The 22,988-nt window shown below is 34.0% G+C and overlaps 1 long non-coding RNA gene across 1 annotated transcript in view; it reads left to right on the forward strand.

Annotated features, from left to right (window-relative positions):
- Nucleotides 1-22,988, forward strand: part of LOC143387592 (uncharacterized) — a 103,768-nt gene that overhangs the window by 65,705 nt on the left and 15,075 nt on the right. Inside the window, exon 3 of the long non-coding RNA XR_013089859.2 lies at nucleotides 22,610-22,677. This is a non-coding gene — a long non-coding RNA (uncharacterized LOC143387592). The remainder of the gene's footprint in view (nucleotides 1-22,609; nucleotides 22,678-22,988) is intronic.

Genomic DNA, 22,988 nt, shown 5'->3' on the forward strand with positions numbered 1-22,988 from the left:
CAGGAAGGATACTGATCTCCAACCAAAACAATCCTTGTTTCTTTTTTCAATATGTTTCCTCTCCCTCTCTATTCTTCTGCCCTCACATCCCCAAAATATGTGAAACCAAGTATTTTGCATGAATTGGGATTTTGAGAACTGGGACATCTGAATTGTATATTACCATTATGTTGTATATCCTTTTTTCTTTTATTCCAATTTCTACTATTTTAAAATTTTTATTTTCCTTAATATACATGTGTGTTTGTTTTATGTACTCTACTGTCGTCCCACTTACTTGTCTACCCAAGATTACTTCTGCTCCCTTCTCTTGATACTTATCTTCCTCTTTAGATTTCTCTTTCACACTTCCTAAGATTTAATAACTCTATATCTTCACCTCCTGCCTCCTCAGCATATTATCCTACTCCCCATCCCTGGTTCTTTGTCCACCATCAGAAACTGCAAACCCTTTCACAAACCTACTGAGTATATTGTAGATAATAATTGAATTCACCATTTCTGTACATTGTGATCAAACTGTAAATGTCTTAATAGCAAACATTTGTTTTTAGTATACATATTGTTTATATTGGGATCTGTTAACATTGTCCTTCACCTCAAATGAGAGGTATTGGATCCCTAAAGGGGCACTATAAGCCTACAGGCTAAAACAGTAACACTTCAGACCCACAGTGCTTGAAGGGAAGACACACAAGCAATATGAAAAGACAAGTGAAGAAAGTGCCACAAACAAATCAAGATACCACATTATTAGAATCCATGGACAGCTCAGCAGAAGAAATGACAAAGAAGGAGTTTAGGATGTACATAATTAAAATGTTCTGTGAATCAAAGGATGAAATAAAGAGGGCAAATACAGGCAGCAAAAGATCATTTTGACAAAGAGCAACATAAAAAAATACGGAAGAAAAAAATAATTTAATAGGCAGATAGAGGTTCTAAACAAACAAACAGAAATCCTTGAAGTGAAAGAAAATCTAAAACAAAAGTTCAATTGAAAGCATCACCAATAGAATAGACCACTTGGAAGATAGGACCTCTGACAATGAAGACAAAATATATAATCTTGAAAAGAATGTAGAGCGCACAGGGAAAATGGTAAGAAACCATGAGCAGAACATTCAAAAAATATGGGATACCCATGAAAAGAATAAATTTAAGAGATATTGGGATAGAGGAAGGCATTGAGTTTGAAACCAAAGGAATGAGCAATTTATTCAGTGAAATAATACCTGAAAATTTTCCAACATGAAGAATGAATTAGAAAATCAAATCCAGGTGGCTTACAGGACACCAAATGTACAATATCACAACAGATCCACACTAAGTCACATTATAATGAAAATGCTCAATATACAGAGTAAGGAGAGAATATTAAAAGCCACAAAAGAAGGGAATCAGATTGCATATGGGAGAAACCAATTAGATTATGTGTGGATTTTTCAACCCAGACCCTGAAAGCTAGAAGATCCTGGAACAACATATCAAGCTCTGAAAGAAAACGGATGCCAACCAAGAATCTTATATCCAGAAAAATGAAGCTTTAGATTTGGTAATGAAATAAAAATCTTTCATGATAAACAAAAGTTAAAAGAATTTACACCTAGAAAGCCTGCACTATAGAACATCTCAGCAAAATATTCCATGAAGAGGAAATGAAGAACAATAATGAAAATCAGCAGAGGGAGGGATTACACTAAAGGAAAACCTATTCAGAGGAGAAACTAAGACACCATAAATACCAAAAAAATTAAAAAATGGCTGTGAATACAAATCATGTCTCAATAATAACCCTGTATGTTAATGGTCTAAATGCACCAATCAAAAGACATTGACTGGCAGATTGGATTTTAAAAAAATCCAACAATATGCTGCCTCTAAGAAACTCATCTCATAGAAAAAGACATCCACAGACTGAAAGTGAAATCATACCATTCACATGGACTTGAGGAAACAAACAGGGGTCTCCATCCTTGTATCAAAATAGACTTCAAGACAAAGTTAATCAAAAAAAAAAATAAATAAGGACATTTCATACTGTTTAAGGGAACCATTCATCAATAATACATAACAATAATAAATTTATATAATCTAAACAATAGAGCATCTACATTCATCAAACAAACTCTTCTGAAATTCAAGAGTCAAATAGACCACAACACAATAATTCTGGGTGACTTTAACACATCTCTTTCACCAGTGGATAGATCTTCCAAACAAAAGCTGAAATAAGAAACTGTAGAACTTAATAATACAATCAATAACTTAGACTTAACTGACATATATAGAATATTTCAACATTCAATGGATGAATATTACTTTTTTCTCAGCAGCACATGGATCCTTCTCTAAAATAGACCATATATTATGCCACAAAGCAACTCTTAGCAAACATAAAAAAGTAGAGATACTACCCTGCATTCTATCAGATCATAATGGAATGAAATTAGAAATCAATGATAAAATAAAAAATAAAAGCTATTCCAAGATCTGGAGGCTAAATAATATGCTACTAAATGAAAAATGGGTTGCAAATACATCAAGGAGGAGATTAAAAAATTCTTAGAGGTGAATGAGAACACAGATACAATATATCAAAATCTCTGGGACACTATTAAGGCAATACTAACAGGAAAGTCTACTGCAAGGAGTTTATTGCTAAAAAGAAGAAAAAGCCAACAAATAAATGACTTAACATTACATCTCAAAGCCATAGAAAAAGAAGAACAAATCAACACCAATAGCAGTAAAGACAGAGAATAGTTAAAATCAGAGCTGAAATCAATTAAATTGAAACAAAACAATTGAAAAAATTGACAGAGCAAAAAATTGGTTCTGTGAAAAAATAGATAAAATTAACAAACTCTTAGCAATGCTAACAAATAGAAGGTCAGAAAAAACTCACAATACTAACATATGTGATGAAAAAGGAAATATCACAAAGGACACTACAGATATACAGAAGATAATTAGAAATTATTTAAAACCTTGTACTCCAATAAAATAGAAAATATTAAAGGCACTGACAAATTTCTAGAGTCATATGATTTGCCCAAATTGAATCAGGATGATATACACAATTTAAACAAATCAATTTCAAGCCATGAATTAGAAGACACCATCAGAAGCCTACCAACCAAGAGAAGCCCAGGATAGGATGGATACACAGCTGAGTTCTACAAGGCCTATAAAGAAGAACTAATACCAATACTCTCCAATTTATTTCAGGAAATATAAAAAGAGGGAGCTCTTTCAAACTCATTCTATGAGGCCAATATCACCCTGAATCCAAAACCAGGCAAAGACACATCAAAGAAAGAAAATTTCAGACCAATATCTGTAATTAACTTGGATGCAAAAATTCTCAATAAAATTCTGGCAAATTGAAAGAAAAACATATCAAACAGATAGTGCACCATGATCAAATGGGGTTCATTCCACTGATGCAAGTTTGGTTCAACATTGGAAATCAATAAATGTAATTCATCACATCAATAGACTTAAAGATGAGAATCATATGATCATCTCAATAAATGCAGAAAAAGCACTTGACAAAATACAGCACTGCTTCATGTTCAAAGCATTAGAAAAACCAGGGAAGACAGGAACATATCTCAACATTGTAAAAGCTATCTATGCTAAGCCCTAGGCCAACATTATTCTAAATGGAGAAAAAATTGAAAGCATCCCTTGTAGAAACTGGAACAAGACAGGGATGCCCTCTTTCATCACTTCTATTTAACACAGTTTTTGTTAAACACTGGCCAGAGCAATTACACAGATGAAATAAATTAATGAGATACAGATAGGATAAGAACAACTCAGATTAGCACTACTTGCAGATGATATGATTCTATACCTAGAAGACCCAAAAATTTCTACCATAAATCTTTTAGAACTAGTAAATGAATTCAACAAAGTAGCAACATATAAAATCAACACCTAAAAATCAAAGGCATTTCTGTATATCAGTGACAAATCCTCTGAAAGGGAAATGAGGAAAACTATCCCATTTACAATAGCATCAAAAATAAATAAATAAATAAATAAATAAATGATTTTGGAATCAACTTGTAAGAACTCTACAATAAACACCACAGAACCCTAAAGAAAGAAATTAAAGAAGACCTTAGAAGATGGAAAGATCTACCTTGTACTTGGGTAGGCAAAATTAATATTGTTAAAATGACCATACTACCTAAATGATTACACAAGTTTAATGCAATTCTGATCAAAAACCCAATGACATTCCTCATAGAAATAGAAAAATCAATCATGAAATTCATCTGAAAAAATAAAAGACCCCAAATAGCTAGAGCAATCCTTAGGAAGAAGAGTAAAGTGCATGGTATCACTATACGAGACCTCTAACTATACTATGGAGCAATAGTAACAAAAACAGCATGGTATTGGCACCAAAACAGAGTGGTAGACTAGTGGTACAGAATAGAAGACACAGAGACTAATCCATATAATTGCAATTATCTTATATTAGACAAAGGTGCCAAAAACATACATTGGAGAAAAGATATCTGCTTCAACAAATGATGCTAGGTAAACTGGAAATCCATATGCAACAAAATGAGATTAAACCCCTATCTCTAGTACAAAACTCAACTCAAAGTGCATTAAGAACCTAGGAATTCAACCAGAGACCCTGCATCTAATAGAATAAAAAGAAGGCCCTAATCTCCATCATATCGGATTAGGCCCTTACTTCCTTAATAAGACTCCCGTAGTGCAAGAATTAAGATTAAGGATTAATAAATGGAATGGATTTAAAATAAAATCTTCTTTTCAGCAAAAAAAAAAAAAAAAAAACAATCAGTGAGGCAGAATAGAAAGTCTACGTCTTGGAAATGAATTTTAACCACTTGCACATCAGATAAAGCACTGATCTCTAATGTATATAAAGAACTCAAAGAACTAAACACCAAAACGGAACAAAACAAAACACTCAAATAATCCAATCAATAAATGGGTCAAGGAACTGAACAGACACTTCTCAGAATAGGATATATAATTAATCAACAAATATATGAAAAAATGTTCAACATCTGTAGCAATAAGAGAAATGCAAATCAAAACTAATTAAGATTTCATCTCACTCCAGTCAGAATGGCAGCTATTATGAAGACAAATAATAAAGTTTTGGCAAGGATGTGGAGAAAAAGGTACACTCATACGTTGCTAGTGGGACTGCAAATTGGTGTAGCCAATATGGAAAGCAGTATGGAGATTCCTTGGAAGTCTGGGAATGGAACCACCATTTGATCCAGCTATCCTACTCCTCAGTGTATACCCAAAGAACTTAGCATACTACAGGGACACAGCCACATCAATGTTTACAGCAGCACCATTCACAATAGCTAAACTGTGGAGCTAACCTAGATGCCCTTCAGTAAATGAATGAATAAAGAAAATGTGTTTTATACACACACACACTGGAATATTACTCAGCAATAAAAGAGAATAAAGTCATGGCATTTGCAGGTAAATGGATGGAGTTGGTGAATATAATGCTAAGTGAAGTTAGCCAATCACCAAAAATCAAATGCCGAATTTTTTCTCTGATATAGGAGGCTGATTCATGGTGGGGTTGGGAGGGAGATCAAGGGATGATTGGACAAACTTTAGATAGAACAAAGGTGTGGGAGGGGAAAGGAGGGAGTATAGGGATATGAAACACAGTGGACTGAAGTGGACATCATTACCCTAAGTACGTGAATAAGACACAAATAATGTATATAACCAGAGATATGAAAAATTGTGCTCTATATGTGTAATGTGAACTATAATGCATTCTGCTTTCATATATAACAAATTAGAATAATAAATAAATAAATAAGAAATGTGTGGCTTAGTTTTCACATATTTGTGAATTTTTTTTCTGTTATTGTTTTCTAACATTTCTATAATGATTACAGAACAAGGCCTTGTGTTATATTCATTACTTTAATTTGACTAAGATTTGCTTGAGTGTCTTGGTGACTATTCCTAGTATACGTGAAACACATTTTATTCTGTTGTTGGGTGAAGCATTCTACACCTCTACTACATCTAGGTGGTCTGCAGTGTTTACTCCTTTTACTGCCTTGTTGACCTTCTGCCTAGTTGTTGCTAAGCACTGTTAAAGTTTGGAAAACAAGTCTGAGATTATTGTAATGAAGTATTTCTCCATTTCTTGCAGTTTTGCTTCCGATGTTATGGTGTTCTGATTTTAGGCACATTAATTTATAATTTTTGATGAACTGATCCATTTTTTTAATCATTAAATGCCCCTTTATCTCTAGGAACATTTTTGGTTTGACATTAGTGTAGCCACTCTTTCTTGTGATCAAGTTTTTCGAGATACACACATTTGTATACATGTTCATACACACACACACACACACACACAAAAAAAATTTTATCCTTTTACTTCCAACCTATTGGAATCTTTGAATCTGATGGTCATCTCTGGTGAGCAATCTATAGTTTGATCTTGTGTTTATATCCAATATGAACATTTCTCCCTGTTTACTGGATTGTTTAATCCATTCATATTTAATGCCATAAATTACAAAGTTGGATTTATGTCTTCCATTTTCGTGTTGACTTTCTATCTGGTTCATATTATTCTTTACATCTGTCTTTTGAATAAAGTGAATATTTTTATTATGATATGTTAATTTTGTTAGTGATTACAGCAGCATATTGTTGGGATTGTAACATTTGTAGAGGTAATAATTGTAACATCAAAACTATAACAGGATAAAAAGAACAGAGCTATTTAATAACCATTCATCTTTTTATATCTCATTGGAGTTAAGTTCCTGTGAGATCATGATTACTTATGTAATTTTATACCTTTAAAAGAAGCTCATAGAAGAAAAGAGAGTAAGTTTATATTTATAGCTTTTGTTACATTTAACTTTTTATTTATTATTTCTGGATCTCATCATTGGTTTTTATGGATTTGAATTCCTTTTTTTCTGCTCATCTCCTTTGTAGTTCTCCTGGCAAATATATTACATTTCCATATGGTGTAGGTCTAAGAATAAATTAGACATATTTTTTATATTAAGAGAAAAATGAAAAAGAAATATTTCTTCTTACTGGTTTTTATAATCACACAACTACATTTCTGCACTGTTTATATTTTTAATTTATTTTTGTTAAAGTAGATTTGAGCTATTGTTTGAATTTCTTTCAAAAAGAACCTCCTTTGGTGTTTCTTGGAAATTGGATCTACTAACAAATTTTCTTAGTGCATTAATCTGGGAATACTTTTATTTTATTTTGCTGTCACTAATGGAAGACATTTATACTTGATTGCCAAGGTTTCATTGTTGTTGTTGCTATTGTTATTGTTTTAGTCTCCAAATATGTATTCTCACTGCCTTCTGGTTTCTGTTGTTTCTGATAAGTCAGCTGATGCTCTTCTTGGGGTTCCCTTATAGGAAGGTAACGATTCATTTGCTTTTTGATGTTTTCGGGATTTTCTTTTCCTTGTCTCTGGCCTTTATTGGTTTTATTGAAGCATATTCTTTGGGAATCTCTGAATTTACCTTGCCTCAATTTACTAAGATTCTAGGTATGTAGAGTCATGTTTATCAATTTATCAGGAAGTTCAGCCACTATTCCTTTGCATCTTTTTCTTGCTTTATTCTCGCTCTTTTCCTCCCGTTATACGTGTTTGGGTATGTCCCCTTGTGTCTCTCAGTTCCCTGAGATTCTGATTATTTTCTTCCATTATTTTTTTGTTGTTTGGAATGTGTAGCCTGTATCAATCTATCTTCACGTTTGCTATTCTTATTCCAGTTCACATCTGCTGTTGAGCCCTTCTAGTGAATTTAATCATTTCGATCGTTGCACTTTTTTACTCTGGAATTTTCTTTGGTTTTTTTTTTTTTTTTTTTTTGCATAATCTGTCTGTATTGATTTTCGGTATTGACGCAATATGATGCATCCTTTTACTTTTTCAAATTGTGATTTCCTATAGTTTTTTGGACAAGATTTGTAATAGCTTCTTTGGAGTTTTTGCCTGTTAATTCCAACCTCTGATGACTTTAGTTCCTGTTGTCAATTTGTCGTTCATTTTACAGTAAAAGAGGCATACTTTCCTGAGTCTTTGCATGTCCCTTAACTTTTACGTTGGAAATAAGTCTTCTCCCTCCCTCTCTCCAGACTACTGTTATTTTTTGTTTGATTATTTGGTGGTCAGCTGGATTATTTTCATATTTAGAAAAGTGATTTCCTTATTGAAGTGCAAAGTGTCTGGTGTTGTTCTCCAGGTATTGCAGAGTTGGTTATGCTGAATAAATATTTGCCATATGCTGTATGTTCTTAGGATCATTGCGAGAGTTTTAACTTTCTTCAAAGCAATTTTCACCAGTTCACTGGGAAGCAGGTCTGCAGAACTCCTAAAGCTATCATGCCACTCACTATGTGTTCTTATAAACATAAGTTTTGTATTTAAATCTTTGTTCTATAGGATTCTTTCTTCATGTAAATGAGAAGTGTGAATATAATTGTATCCTCTTTGTACTCATTTATTCTCATTTTTGGTGGGGAAGAGGGAAAATTAAATCTAACCCAAGTGATCTGCAATGACCATATCATTATATGATAATTTCGTATATACTTGTTTCTACTTCTGATTTTTTAAAATTGTCTTCTATTTTTTGGTAAGTTTAGTGACATGCCAGTGTCTACTTCTCATTGTTTGAGTCTGTATAATGTGTTTTAAGATCTGATTAGGTTAGTTTTCTTATTCTTTATTCTTCATTTAAAAAATAGTCTTGCTTTTTTTTTTACAAATAAGGTTTAGAATAAGCATCACTATCAATATAAAGATCTATTAGTATTTTTATTAGATTTAAGTGAGATTTATTAATTTTCTTTGTATAAAGGATGTGGCTTCAGCTTTCTGTCCAAGAGAATTTCATGTTCACATTTGTTCAATTACTCTTTTGAGTTTTAACTGTGTTTAATTTTTTCCCTTATTCTAAGATTTACATATTTCTTATTAAGTTTACTCCTAAATATTTGATGAAGTATATGGGATTTTAGATATTAATTTTATAATTTCCATACTATGTTATTTTGTTTTCTAGAATGAATTCTCAATGTATTCTTATCTTTGCTAGGTTATAGGTATGGCTTCTGAAGCTAGATATTTCTAACTGATTTTCCATTTTTGATGATTTTGGCTTGTACCTGCAGTACAATGTTAAACAGTGAAAATGCGTAGTGGGTGCTTTTGATATATTTTTCTATTTTTGATGGAAACTCATCTGGTATTTTTTTAATATATTCATATTTAATATGTAATTATACTTGTATATAAAATTATATGACAATATATGAATAATTTTAAATTGTCTTTTTTCTATATCATTAAGAGATTCAAATGAAGAATGAGTCTGAAATTTTCAAATTTTCAAATTTTTTTACTTTCCATCATCTGTGAAGACAATAACATAACATTTTCATTAGCTCTATTAGCACAAGAATGATACTCTTATATTTCCTAATATTGACTAATCCTTGATTTTTAGGAATAAACCAGAAGATTTATTCCTAACATGATGCTGATTTTTAAAAATGTTTACTTCTGATTACTTGTATTAATTATAAACATCAATGGAGTTTATGTGATATTTCAGTACATGAATGCAGTGTGCACTGATCAATTCTATTCTCCCTTATCCCCTTCCCAACTTCTACATTCAAGTTCACAATTTTTAGCCTCCACATAGGAGAGAATATGAGGCATTTCTGCATATGGCTTATTTCAATTAACATAATATTCTGTAGTTCCAAATATTTTTCTGCAAATGACAGGATTTTATTCTTATAGCTGAAAAATAGCCATAGTGTATACACACCACATTTTGTCTATTCTTCTGTTGATGGGCACCTAGGTTAGTTATGTATCTTGGCTACCGTGAACAATGCCACAGTAAGCAGGGACATGCAGTTATCACTGTGGTACGCTGATTTCATTACCTTTGCACATATACCAGAAGCATGATAGCTGCATTATATGACAGATCTAGTTTGAGTTTTGGGGGTACCTCCACACTCTTCTCCACAATATTTATAATAATTTACATTCTCAATAAGTGTATGAGAAATCCTTCTTCTCTACATCCTCACTAGCATTTTCTTGTTCTTTTTTTTCATTTTTTTATATTTTGGTAATAAACATTCTTATGAAAGTAAGATTGTATCACATTGTGGTTTTAATTTTCATTCCCCCTATGATCAATAAAAATTAATCATTTTTTATGTATTTGTTGACCATTTAGATTTATTCTTTTGAGAATTAGCTAATTAATGAATTTGTTTATTTTAAAAAATTGGATTTCATGTTTTTGTTAAGTTTTTAACTCATTTTATGTTATGAATATTAATCCTCTGTTAGGTGGATAGTTTGTAAATATTTTCTCCCATTCTATATGTTTTCTTTTTGTTGTTCATTTTTTCCTTTATTGTATAGATGCTTTTGAGTTTGATAAAATATAATTTATCTTTTTATAGTTTTTCATTTTAGGGCTTTTCATAGCCCCAAATATCATTGCCTATACCAATGTCTTACAGTGTTTTCCATGTTTTCATCTAGTATTTCACAGTTTCAGGTCTTACTTAGGTCTTTGATCCATTTTGGGTTGATTTTTGTTGTTGTTGTTGTTGGTTGAGAAATGGAGTAAATCTCAGTCTTCTACATGTAGATATGCAGGGTGCCAGCACCATTTATTGAAGATACAGTGCTTTCCTGATGTGTTATTTTTGTGGCTTCCTTGAGAAACAGTTGGCTTGTAGATGTGTGGGTTTATTTTGGGGATCTCTTCTGTTCCATTGTTTTCTGTATCTGTTTTTGTTATAGGACCATGTGGTTTTAGTTTCTGTATCTCTATAGTATATCTTGAAATCAGGTGTCATGTTTCCAACATACTGAGAATTTTTGCTTGGTAAGATTTTACTCAAGTGTTTTTGCATCAATATTTTTGAGTAGGATGAGTTTGCCACTTACTTTTGCAGATGAGATCCGCACATAAGACTTAATAATTATAGCATAACAAACAATCAAAACATCATAAGGAGCTACAGAGGATTTGAGATTTGTAGGTTAGAGGAAGGGAAGGGGAAGGAGAGGAGGTTAGAATCTAATGAGTCTGTGGATGTCCAGACATGAAAGAAACTTCTGAGTAGGTATTTGTGTGATTTACCCAGGAGTACTGAGGAACCCAGTGTAGTTTCAAAATTTCTCTCATTCCCTCTGCCACCGGGCTGTACTTCATCTCCATTGTGCCCATCCTTCTTGATCAGCTTCTGCAACAGCCTGAGTTAGTTGTATGTATAGCTATAGCTTGGGAATGGAGAGAAAGTTACCCCCTCCACAGAGACTGTGGACCCCCTTTGAAAGATTATCACCTTGCAGATCCCAGGGCAATCCCCAGGGCAAGACCAACTGTGAAGTGCATCCATGACAGAGAGTCAATCTCCAGAGTCTGGAGGAGGAGGTGGACTAGTTTAGAAGTGAGTTTGAAATAGTCTGTCTTATCCTGAATGATTAAAGGAAGGTGACACTGGGGAGGTGAAGAGGCCAAAACAGAGCAGCCTGATAATCAAGTCTACTCTTGCATAGCATTTAAAATCTGAATGTCACATTCATGTGCATAATTTCATTTGAACTTTTATAGGAATTTGGTGTGTTAGGGAGGGCAAGCCGTGTTATTATTTTCTAGTTGAATAAAATTACATTGTAAGAGGTCATGTTCTTAGTCCAAGGTCACGCAGCTAGTTAGAAGTGAAATCGAGTTTATGTCTAGGCTTTCCAAATCTTTTTCTTTTTATTTTTCATGGTAATTGAGACCCATAAAGCTATATGTTCCTGAGGGAATTCTTCTGCAATTTTCATCTCTAACCTGGAGTGAGTTTTGTTTGCCTACCCTGGGCATCATTGATTTGATGTGATTCTTTGAGACCTTCATAGACTGAAGGTGTCAAGTGAACACCCTAAATAGGAAGTGAAACTGATACACACAAACACATACACAGTTGAATCTTGACTTGCCAAACTGATCACACTTAGAATGCCATTTCTGTGCACATTTGATGTTCCTGGAGGGGTTATCAACTACAATCAAAATATGTATGGGTGTTTACTTGCTTTGAAAAATGATGATGTCATTAAAAGTAATTCAGTAAAGATCCCTGATCATTGCCAGTTTGACAGATATGGATCAAAGTAAACTTCCTATAGAGACAGTAAGTTGCTCAGTAATTCACCAAGCTGAACTTTAAAATGTGCTTCTAGTAGTCTATGAATATGATGCTATGCATGGGTGACACCTTAGATTTCTACTTGGCTGCTTGCAAAGATTAATGACCAGTGTCATGGCAAGAAAGAAAAATAGTAATGATTGTGGAGAATGCACAGTACATCTCATAGTTTCCTTAAATAGCATTTAAGTATTTTTTCTTGCATAGAATATATTTTTATTCCCACCAATAAATGAGAGCACTGTGAAAATTGCAATGAGCTCTGTTAAGTAATATTTTATCTCAGTAAGACCCCTATATGACTTTTGTTTAAAACTAGGGTCACTGTCTTGCATTTCCAAATGCTTGGTCATCTATGACAGGATATATTTGGCAAATGTACTCATATTTTGTAGAAGTAATTCCATAGTGAATTTTAAACATTCTAACTGCAGAAGAATAAGAGAACTGCAAACTTTTTAGACACTTGGGAAAACTAAGTTGCCATCTTTTGAAATCTACTAGTATTTTAACATTGTACTTTCAGGAATTATTTTTAGTTTTTATTCTTTTCAGTTATACATAACATCAGAATTCATTTTGACATAATTACAAAAGCATGAAATATAATGTGCTTTAATTCAGTCCCTAGAATGCCCCTTTACCTCTCCTTCTCTCTCCCCCATTCCCTTCCCTCAACTCTGCTGATCTTTCTGCTATTGACTTATAGTTTTATTTTTTAATTGGGACATTGTTGATATATACATCAAAGGGAGATTCACTGTAGTGTATTAGTAATTATATATAGTTTTAAGCTGTATTAGTAAAATATCTTTTTATAATCTGACCCTCAATTGTTCGTTCCAAGAGACTAGCTACAATTACAATGTTTTTTCCTGGTTTACATATTGAACTGTAGAGGACCTCAGAGACATGGATTCTAACAAAACACTGACATTTGGACTGATGTGTCCAGTAAAAGTGATGTAGCCTCATTTTGCCTGTGACAGTACCCAAACCATTTACTAGGTTTACAATAAATTGAATCCAGCTCTCCTTATTTAATTTTTAACCAACTTTTCTTAATAAAAAATATTTCAACCAACCTCTCAATTAAATGAACTTTGTGTTTTCCTTCATTTACTTAAAAATCAACTCCAATAGTTGCTAAATGTAATTTTTTAAGAGTAAATAGCTGCTCTAGTAAGAAATATAATTGCTCATTTTCATAAGGTATTATTTCTTTTGTTTTTAATGAGTAATTTAAAAATCTATGTTTATATACAAATTAGCAGTAAAACATTTTGCAGGTGGGAACTTTCACACAGGGAACATTTTGCTCTTGAATTCCATGAATGATGTGGGGTGGATCCCTTGGTGAAGACCAGAGCAGGGGATGTTGAGGTGCTGAGGTGATTCCTCAGTGGTTTTCCTAATGTGGCTCCATAGGAAGTGTCACTTAGCAGCATTTGGATGTATATAGCTATATCATTTTTAGTGCAAAAATAAAATCAAATATGAACTCTTGAATTATTTGAGAAGGGGCAAAAATTGTGCTAGTTGTCATTGTTAAAATTATTTTTGAATGCTTTTAGTTTTATCCAATTAAAAAAAAACTTTGTTCTTTAATTAAAATGAATTATTTGAGACAGATTTTGTTAATAAAAAAGTTTTTACAATAGAAAAAGTGGACAGTATAAGAGTCATGGCAAAGCTATAAAGGTCAGTTTAAGTAAATAAGCATTTTTGATGAAGGAGGAAACATTTTCCATGTCATGGCTATCCCTAGCCCACTGGCAGGTGTGGAAGATAGATGTCCATCATAGTGCATCACCTCTGAGTTTGCCTGACACACACCTGATAGCAAAATGTTATGATCCTAACTCACTTTATGAGCAGTAAAAGATTGGTCTTGCTTCCCTAGGAAATTTGCTTGAGGAAAACCTTTGGTTATCTCTGTGCCCTGACTTTAACCAAGCAATTACCAGTCTTTCTCCCATATGGACTGCTGTATGGTTTTCTGCACATTATATTTCTAGTTCTGGGAAATGAAGTTCTACTTGGCTGGGACCTTGACAGTTCTCATCCATTCCAGCTTCCTTTGCTTGGAGTAATATTCCAATATTCTATCCTAGCCAGAAGCTGGGGGTCTCATTTCACCTTGGTAGAGTACATAAAAATCTAGCTTTTCGTTCTCCTAACAACATTATAAACATTATAACAGATAAGAGCGATGCTCACTGTTACCTTGCAACCACATGATAGCACATTTGGGATATGGACTACTCTATATTAGTAGTATTTATTTTTAATTTAATTTAATTTTGTTTTAGATCCATGAGTCAAAGTTAGATGCAGAAAAGACATTCGTAGAGGAGACTCCTTTAGGCTTCCTCCAATGACATCTTCCTAAGTTGACGTCCATCTAGAATTCTTAACTCCAGAAGGGAATGTTATAGCAGGCAATTTACAACTGAGAGGACATGGCCAAGTGTAGGTCATGCTCTGGTGCTTGACCAAACAATATTTAATATTTAAAAAGAAGAGAAGCTGAGGAGAACTGAGAAGTTGTCTAAGAACTATTGTCAGACTTTTCCTTCATCTCATTTTCTTTGGTGTTCTTCCAAATTGGAACAAGAAATAAAAAAGAAAGGATATTAAAATCACCAAAGTGACGTAGTTGACCCTGACCCCTCTGGCCTCTGCCAGAATTAGACAGAGCTGATGGATGGCCAGTTAGGGAGGCTGCTGTGGAGTTGGGAAGTCTCACGGGACTGCTTCTCTGATGAGGTATTTTTCTATTTGGTAGGAATTGCTTTAATGGGTTTTGGAAAGAGAGGAAGATACTGTTTTACTTTGATTTCTGGTCTCATGTCTGCATTTATGGCTCTATGACTATCTCCATTCATGCTCTAAAATCCCTGCAAACTATCCATTCTTTTATGTGACAGTTCAGGCTGGATGCATTCAACTGGATTAGTCCTTATACCTACAGTGAGTATACACACAGTGCGTGTAGAATACAAATGGGCCAGTGCAAGATGGACCATTGCTTCTTAATGCCTGATGTCCAGCTATAATGGGTACTTACCACTACAGCCTCTGAAAGTGATTTGTATCATATCATTTTTGCTTATTGTACAAAAGTAGCTTGCTGAATTTATTTTTTATACTTAGGAATCCAGCTCAGGTAGGCAGATTTTTAGCTTTTAAACATAAGGAGGAGAGCATCTTAATTTTATTGGTGTTGCTAATGCAGTTAACAGCTATCCTGACAATAGCTTTTATGAGAATAAATGCTTTCTGACAAAATTTTCCTTGTTAGCTTACTCCTGAGAAACTCTACATTAGATCAAACTAAACTGAATTTGTCTCCTGCTGGATGCAGTATCTCCTCTGCAGCTTTATTTAGATGTCTGGGTCTTTCAGGACAGCGTCACATTTTACTAGGAATTATCTTGCTCAAGCAATCTTAGTCAAAACTTTTATACAAGTAAACTTAATACCCAGTATCCTTTAATGCATACGAAAGTACACCCCATAGAAAAGTGACAAATGCACCCTTTGCCTTTCCGATCTTCTGTCCCTGTTTTTTGTGAGACAGAAAACTGGGCCAGGTACTTTTTCCTTACCATTGCCTCCTGTTGCTTTTTCTTGCTTCCTTGATTTCAAAACACATCAAATTATCTATCACTGAAACAACTAAAAGCACATGTACTTTTTTATCTAGCAGGTATAAGAAAAGAAAAAAAATTATCTTTGTCTGTTTTTTCCTTTAATTCTAGCAAATGTGAACAGCGCTTTATTGAATGTGCAGCATGTCTGTTTGCCCAGGTGTTCTCAGCTGTCCTTACTTCTTTGTTTGCCTTCCTTTATTTCTGGAAGTTGTTGGCAGTGTTATTCTTAAATGTCATTCATGACGCATTTGTCCAACCTCTTAAGAAAAGTCATGTCAACTTATGTGCTTTATTCACCAGGGAAAGGGATTCCAGGATGGGATATTCACAATGTGCTTCACAATAAATTTTCTCTTACTCTAACATCAATTCATCAAACTTATAGGTTTGTTTTAAGCACACAGATAAAAGTAACCCTAAATAGGCAGTCATAAAACACTCAGAGTATAAAGTAAGAGTAAGATATAGAAACAGCAAAAGGATGAATATAATTCAGGTTAGATAAAGTGCAAATACCTTAAAACTAATACAAATGTTAAGAGTGAAAAAATAACACATTATGAAGAGCATAACTTAAATGTAGAACATTCTAGAGAGACTCCTAATGAGAAATCATTAAGCCAAAGGAAGGCAGTGTTTTTGAGGATTGCAATAGGGAGTTGACTTGGAGTAATGTGTCACAGATGCTTTGTACTCATATCATGCCCTGATTCTGAGTCAAATACTTTGGGAAGTAGAATCAATTTTTTAAAGCACAGAAACCTCGTTATGTCAATGTTTACTACAGGAAGACATTCTATGTGAAATGGGGCTTTCTTGGCTTTTTTCTTCTGATGAGATTTCACTAAAGAAGAAATGGCAGGCTTTCATTAGGGAGTAAAAACATTAAGCTTTCTCAACTCATGGACCCCAAGTACAGAGTGCTTTAGTATCCAAGTAAAGCCTAGTAAATTTTAGCTTTAATAAGGTGAAGAAATTTAAAACAGCCTTAAAATGTCAAGTGTCTTATCACACAAGAAGCAGTTTAGAAGGACAAAGACTTTTTATTGCATATTTTAAAACATCTCTTGACCATTAATCCTAAAAAAAGAAGGCAGGCGCAGAATAATTCTTGCTGAACAAATGACTATGGAATTCTTATCTGAAAGTTAATTTGTTGACTATTCTATTCTGGGTCATAGAATATAATTGACAACAATTTTCCCACATACAAATCCTGACTTGATAATTCATTATAAGTATTATAGTCATGATCCTGCTCTATATATCTCAATACAATGATCTTTTATAAAAAAAATTATTTTTGTAGTTGTAGATAGACAGAATGACTTCATTTTATTTGTTTATTTTTATGTGGTGCTGAGGATCAAACCCAGTGCCTCATGCATGCTAGGCAAGTGCCCTGCAACTGGACTGCAGCCCCAGCCCCTATAATGATCTTTTGATTGTGAGTCTTGTCTTGTCAGACCTAGCCGAACAATATTATTTTATTAAAACAGAACTATTGTTGTTTGTAAATGTGGTTCTCTCTTATTAATTGCTTAAGAGGATTTTCATCTATTTGTCTCTTGCAATTTTTTTGCATCTCTGAAAAATATTTCCCAACATAGCTTAAAGTAATATGGCTCTAAGAATTCAAAGACTTAAACCTTAATGAGAAAATACTCAGAACTTAAAAAAAATCATTTTAAATAAGTATTCACACTTTCCTAATACTTAATGGTTATCAATGTTAAAGGACTGTGCCATTACTGAAAGATCATAAATCAAAGTACTTACATAGGAGAAATAAAAGTAGAGCAGGGTCTCAATAGAATGAATTATTGTCTAAAAATAACATTTTCCTAAAATAAAATGAATTCTATTTTCATTAACATCTCCAATGGAAAATAGAATTTTCTTCTCCTTATTAGAATTGTTGAGATGTATTAAAGATAAACATTGTCAAAATACCAAGGAGCAGAGGGAAGAACTAAGTCTGTGTAATTCCGATATATAATAAACCAAGTCCTTTCTCTTTCTATGCAACTTGGACCTTGTCTATGGCAACGTCCTCCACTATAAATTCTCTTCCTCTATGGTGATGGCAGATCATATTGGTTTCCTCCATTTCAGTAATCACAAATAATCTAGATCCTGCAAGTTTTTTGAACTTGAATGTTTCTCCGCTTTGAATTCCTTTTCTCCAACTATTTGAATAGATGGTTAAATTTCACTCATGATATCTCCATGCCCTTCAATGTGGTTGATTATTTCCAAATATGGTCACAGTAATTATTCCATTTCTGAATAGACAGTCAACTCCTCCTGTCCAGAGGTGGACTCTTTTTCTCCATTTTCAGTCTGGCATGGCCTTATACTCTCCTAGACTAATAAGATTCTGCATGAGTGATGTGTAAGAATGCCTAACTCAGACTTTAGGAAGATATGTAGCTCCTTCTCTGGCTCTTTTGGGATCAAGACTCCACATTTTGTTAAAAATGTGACACCTGCAAATTGTCAAGGAAAAAGAGAACACTTTCCTAGGTAACTTTAATGGATGAGAGAGTTGTTCTTTCCCAGAAATGCAATAAAATAGTGTTTCTAGTTTCACCAATGCTAACTGGATTGTATGCCCATCTCTGAGCTCATTGTTCTGGGCATGAAGGACAACTCCATCTATTGTCTTAATGTCGTCAGGGTGCAGGAGTATGTGTCTCGGTTTAAGACAAGGTGAGACTACTAAAAGATATATTAGAAGGAGCTAAATTATGACCACATCCTCAATATTGTTTTCTCAGCAGTTTAAATCATAAAGGCTGGCTAAGTTTACCCACATTTATCACCTAGAGATTTGCTATTTACTCTTTCTTCTGCCTCAGGCTTTTGACTCAGAGCCAATACAATTTGTAAATCTGCCAACATAGAGATTTCTTGGAAATTTTAATTCAGGATTTGAATTATTTATAGTACTTTTCTTTAGGAGTTTTTTTTTTTAACATGGTAGTTATAATCCTAGTTTTTAACTCTACTATCTAACCCAGTCTTGGACATAGGAGGATCACATTTATAGGTTTTGGAGAATAAAAAAATATTTTAAGGACTATTGATTCTCTTTTACAGAGGAATGAAATTCAGTCTATATAGAATATTATTTAAAGCTACTGAAAGAGTCCTAAAATGTATGACATTTTATTGTAGGTTGTTCAATAAATCTAATTTGCCAGAAATAGATGTCTTCTCCATCAATATCCACGTCACTTGAAGATAGCTCAATAATCATCAGAAGGTGAAAAAGAGAGAACATGCAGGATGGTCTGAGGAGACATGGAACAGGATTTATGCTATATTTCTTTTGAAATTTTTCAAGGGTAGATAGAGGAGTGCTTTCTGGAGGTCCATTGGGAGCTTGGGAGTCCAAATACTTCCTCCTTTTTCTTCTCATATTAAATGACAAGTTGGAACCCTGAGTCAGTACTCACTGGCCTAACTCACTCAAAGGAAGCATTTCACTAGCACAAGCCACCATGGGGAACCAGGAGTCAGTGGACAAAAACTCAAAAACAGTATCTATTTCTCTCCTCCTTATTTCTCATCATGAATTTTTATTCTTTTTTCCCTACTTTTAAAAATATTTTAAACTTTCAATTTTGGAATGATTTTATACTTGCAGAGAGTTGAAAGCACATTACTGCAGTGTTCTCACATGTCCTCATCATGCATCACACAGCCATCCTCTTGTATTACTCTGTCCATTGGTCAAAACAAAGAACCTAGCTTTGGTATTTTGCCACTAATAAGACCACAGAATTTGTTTGCTTCCACTAGGTTTTTGACTATCCTCTTTCTTCCCAGGATTTAATCCAGCACACCACATGTATTCATTTTCTTGAATGTCTCCTCATTTTCTTTTCTCTACCTCTCTCTCTGCTTTCTCTCTTCCTTCAGTTGACTCTCTATTGTCTCTCAATTTCAGCATCCTTTACTTTATTATCACATTTTCCTCAACATGCTTCTTCTGAACTCTTGCAGCCCAGCTCTGCTCCTCTGTGCTCCACTGTAACTGTTTATTCACTCATGAAAGTCACTGTTTCAGAACAGTTTTAGGGCTACAGAAGAGACTGTGAGGAGTGCAGAGTTCCCATGCACTTCACAGCTAGTTCCTCTGGTGTGAACATCTTTCATTAGAATGCTATGTTAGTTACAGTGAAGGAAACATTGGTGAATTTTGTGCTTGATTCATGTGACCTTAGCTTTGACCTAAGAATCTTTTTTATTTCACAAATCACTGTCTTGTTACCATCTTAGGGTCAGTCACTGCATCTCCTGGTCCCCTCTTCGTTGTGACACTTTCTTGGACTTTCCCTCTTTGGGATGATCTTGGCGGTTTTGAAGAGTACCAGACAGTTATTTTGTGCAATATCCTTTATTTTGGTATTTCATGCTTTATCTCATGATTATAATGGAGATAAAGACAATAGGAATAAAGTGCAATTTTAACTACATCCTATCAAATGCACACACTATAGCACCACTTTCAATTATTTTTAGTTTTTTAAAAAATTTGTTCTTATTTGTTATACATGACAGTAGAATGCATTTTGACATCTGGTTGTACATGGTGTAGAATTACAATGGTCTGCAATCATATATGCACATAGCAAAGTAATGTTGGATTTATTCTACTATCTCTCCTATCTCCCATCCCCCCTTCCCTTAATTCCACTTTGTCTAATTCAAAGTACTTCTATTCTTCCCTACTGTTCCCCTAATTGTGAGTTAGCATTCATATATTGAAAGAGCATTTGGCCTTCAGTTTTGGAGGGTTGGCTGATTTCACTTAGCATGAGAGTCTCCAGTTCCATTCATTTACTAGCAAATGCCATAATTTCATTTCTCTTTAGGGTTGAGTAGTATTCCATTGTGTATATATACCACATTTTTTTATCCATTTATCTGTTGAAGGGCACCTAGGCTGGTTCCATTGCTTAGCTATTGTGAATTGATCTCAATCACATGACTGGGGTAGTAGTTTTCAGGTTTATACATTGTAAAGTTATGTTCCTACTTCCTTTTATGTATTCAATGGAAAGATGTCTCTAATAGTATTTATACATAAGGAATGGGTTGTATTTACATGGATAATTTGTACTCATTCTACACAAGGGATGTGTCTACTCCCTATTTGTTAAATTATTTAATCTTTATATCAATGTTGATCATGAATTTTTTAATACCTTGAGTAATAAACTGATACTACTTGATTTTGTTGCTAGAGTTCTTAGGTCCTTTTGACATATGTCATTTAATTTGCAGATTTTTTTCTTCCATTTTTTAAAAATTTCTGGAACTATAGTACTCCAGGACTATTTTATATATTTTCTGCCTCAATCCTAGAATGAAACATTTCTCTAAGAATCTCAATTGTTTTTCTTTTTCTTTATTTTCTTCTTCCCTTCTCTTCTTTCCCCCATTTCCTTCTTTCCTTCCTAGAGGGGTATTGGAAGTCAAGTTCATACAATTATCAATCATTTTTGAAAATATCTCTTGGATTTATTCCTTCCATAGCAATATCAATGCTCATAGTCCAATATATACTATATGCTAACTTTGATAGTTTTTTGCTGAAAGCTACTAGAATATTGCATGATATTTTTAAACATTCCCCTGAGTATTTTATATATGAAATAACACACATTGCATTTATGAACAGTGCTAGATTTTTCCACATGCATTCAAGAGTATGCATTACTTAGTTCTGCTATGCTTTCTGAATATGACTTCCTATCTTTTTAAACACTCTACCTGCTTTTTGATCTGCCTTTTTTTGTAGCATCTCACAAGTGAAACACCCATTCCTATTTCTGTGCTTTTGTTTGGGCATTTTCCCTATGTAGGATTTTCTTACTCTCAGATGTAACTCTAGGTTCATCTTTATGTATTAATTGCCAGATTTTATTAGAGTAACTCCACATAACATAAATATCAGCAGATTGTAAATTGAAATCAAAACACCTCAATACATGTGCCCAAACATAAGTGAGTGAATTTATACTCCTTACTGGAGAGTCTCCACCCTGTTATTCCAGTTGTTTTCTCTCCCCACTAGGATTCTCCCTAACTATGAACACAGTCAGCACCATGGACATCTTCCTGAGAATGTTTCAGCCTGTGATCAGGACTGTTGCCAAGCATTGCCCTCTGCAATTGAGGGTCAAGCTCCTTTCTCCAGAATGGACTGCGAGAATGATACTATAGATGGGTCACTTGTTTTTGTGGTGTTATCATTTATATATTGCCTGAGATGAAAAGTCTGATAGAGTGAAATGAAGAACAATGTAAGGTTTCCATATTAGTCAAATCCAATTGGTAAGGAATTTAATTAAGATCACATAATGATGGCTCACTTATGATGGAACTTCCGACAGAGGTATGAGCCGGCTTCACGGGAGTGACAATAGTGCAGGAGTGAGGACCAGCAGGCTCTTTCCACCCTGAGGGTCAGAGAGACAAGAGGATGAAGAGAACCACATTGGGCAGAGAGCCTTGAATGGAGCAGTGGCTTTGGTAGTTATAGGTAACATGAGGAAGGCTCTCAGGGAGGGAACCAGTGGGGCAAAAAGTGATGATTCCAGAATGGAGAAACAAGAGATGGGGATAACTGAAGACCTCACACCTCTCTTCTCTGATTGTTTTAGGGGTCTTCATCCACTGGCCCCCATGGAAGTGACAGGACATCGTTGATCTGATGATACAACCCATGCAGGTGAGCCCCAGAGACACAAAACAGGATGAAAAAGGGTACAGAACGAGTCTAGGGTAGATAATGGAAATTTTAGGCCCTTTTAAGTTTAGCTCCTAATTCATGTCTGTCATACGTTGATGAATTAGATACTTCTCTCTTAATTTTAGTGTCAAATGTCACAATTAGAAGCATGAGGGTGTCATTAAATGCTGAATTTCATTTTGATACACTTTGAAGTTGAGATAAAATGAAAATATCATTTCATAAAAACAATAAGGCCTTCTACTTGCATTATGCTTTATGGTTCTAAGTGCTTTTGCATATGTGGTCTC

The sequence above is a fragment of the Callospermophilus lateralis genome, unplaced genomic scaffold (genome assembly GCF_048772815.1).
Source record: "Callospermophilus lateralis isolate mCalLat2 unplaced genomic scaffold, mCalLat2.hap1 Scaffold_148, whole genome shotgun sequence".
NCBI classification, from domain to species: domain Eukaryota; kingdom Metazoa; phylum Chordata; class Mammalia; order Rodentia; family Sciuridae; genus Callospermophilus; species Callospermophilus lateralis.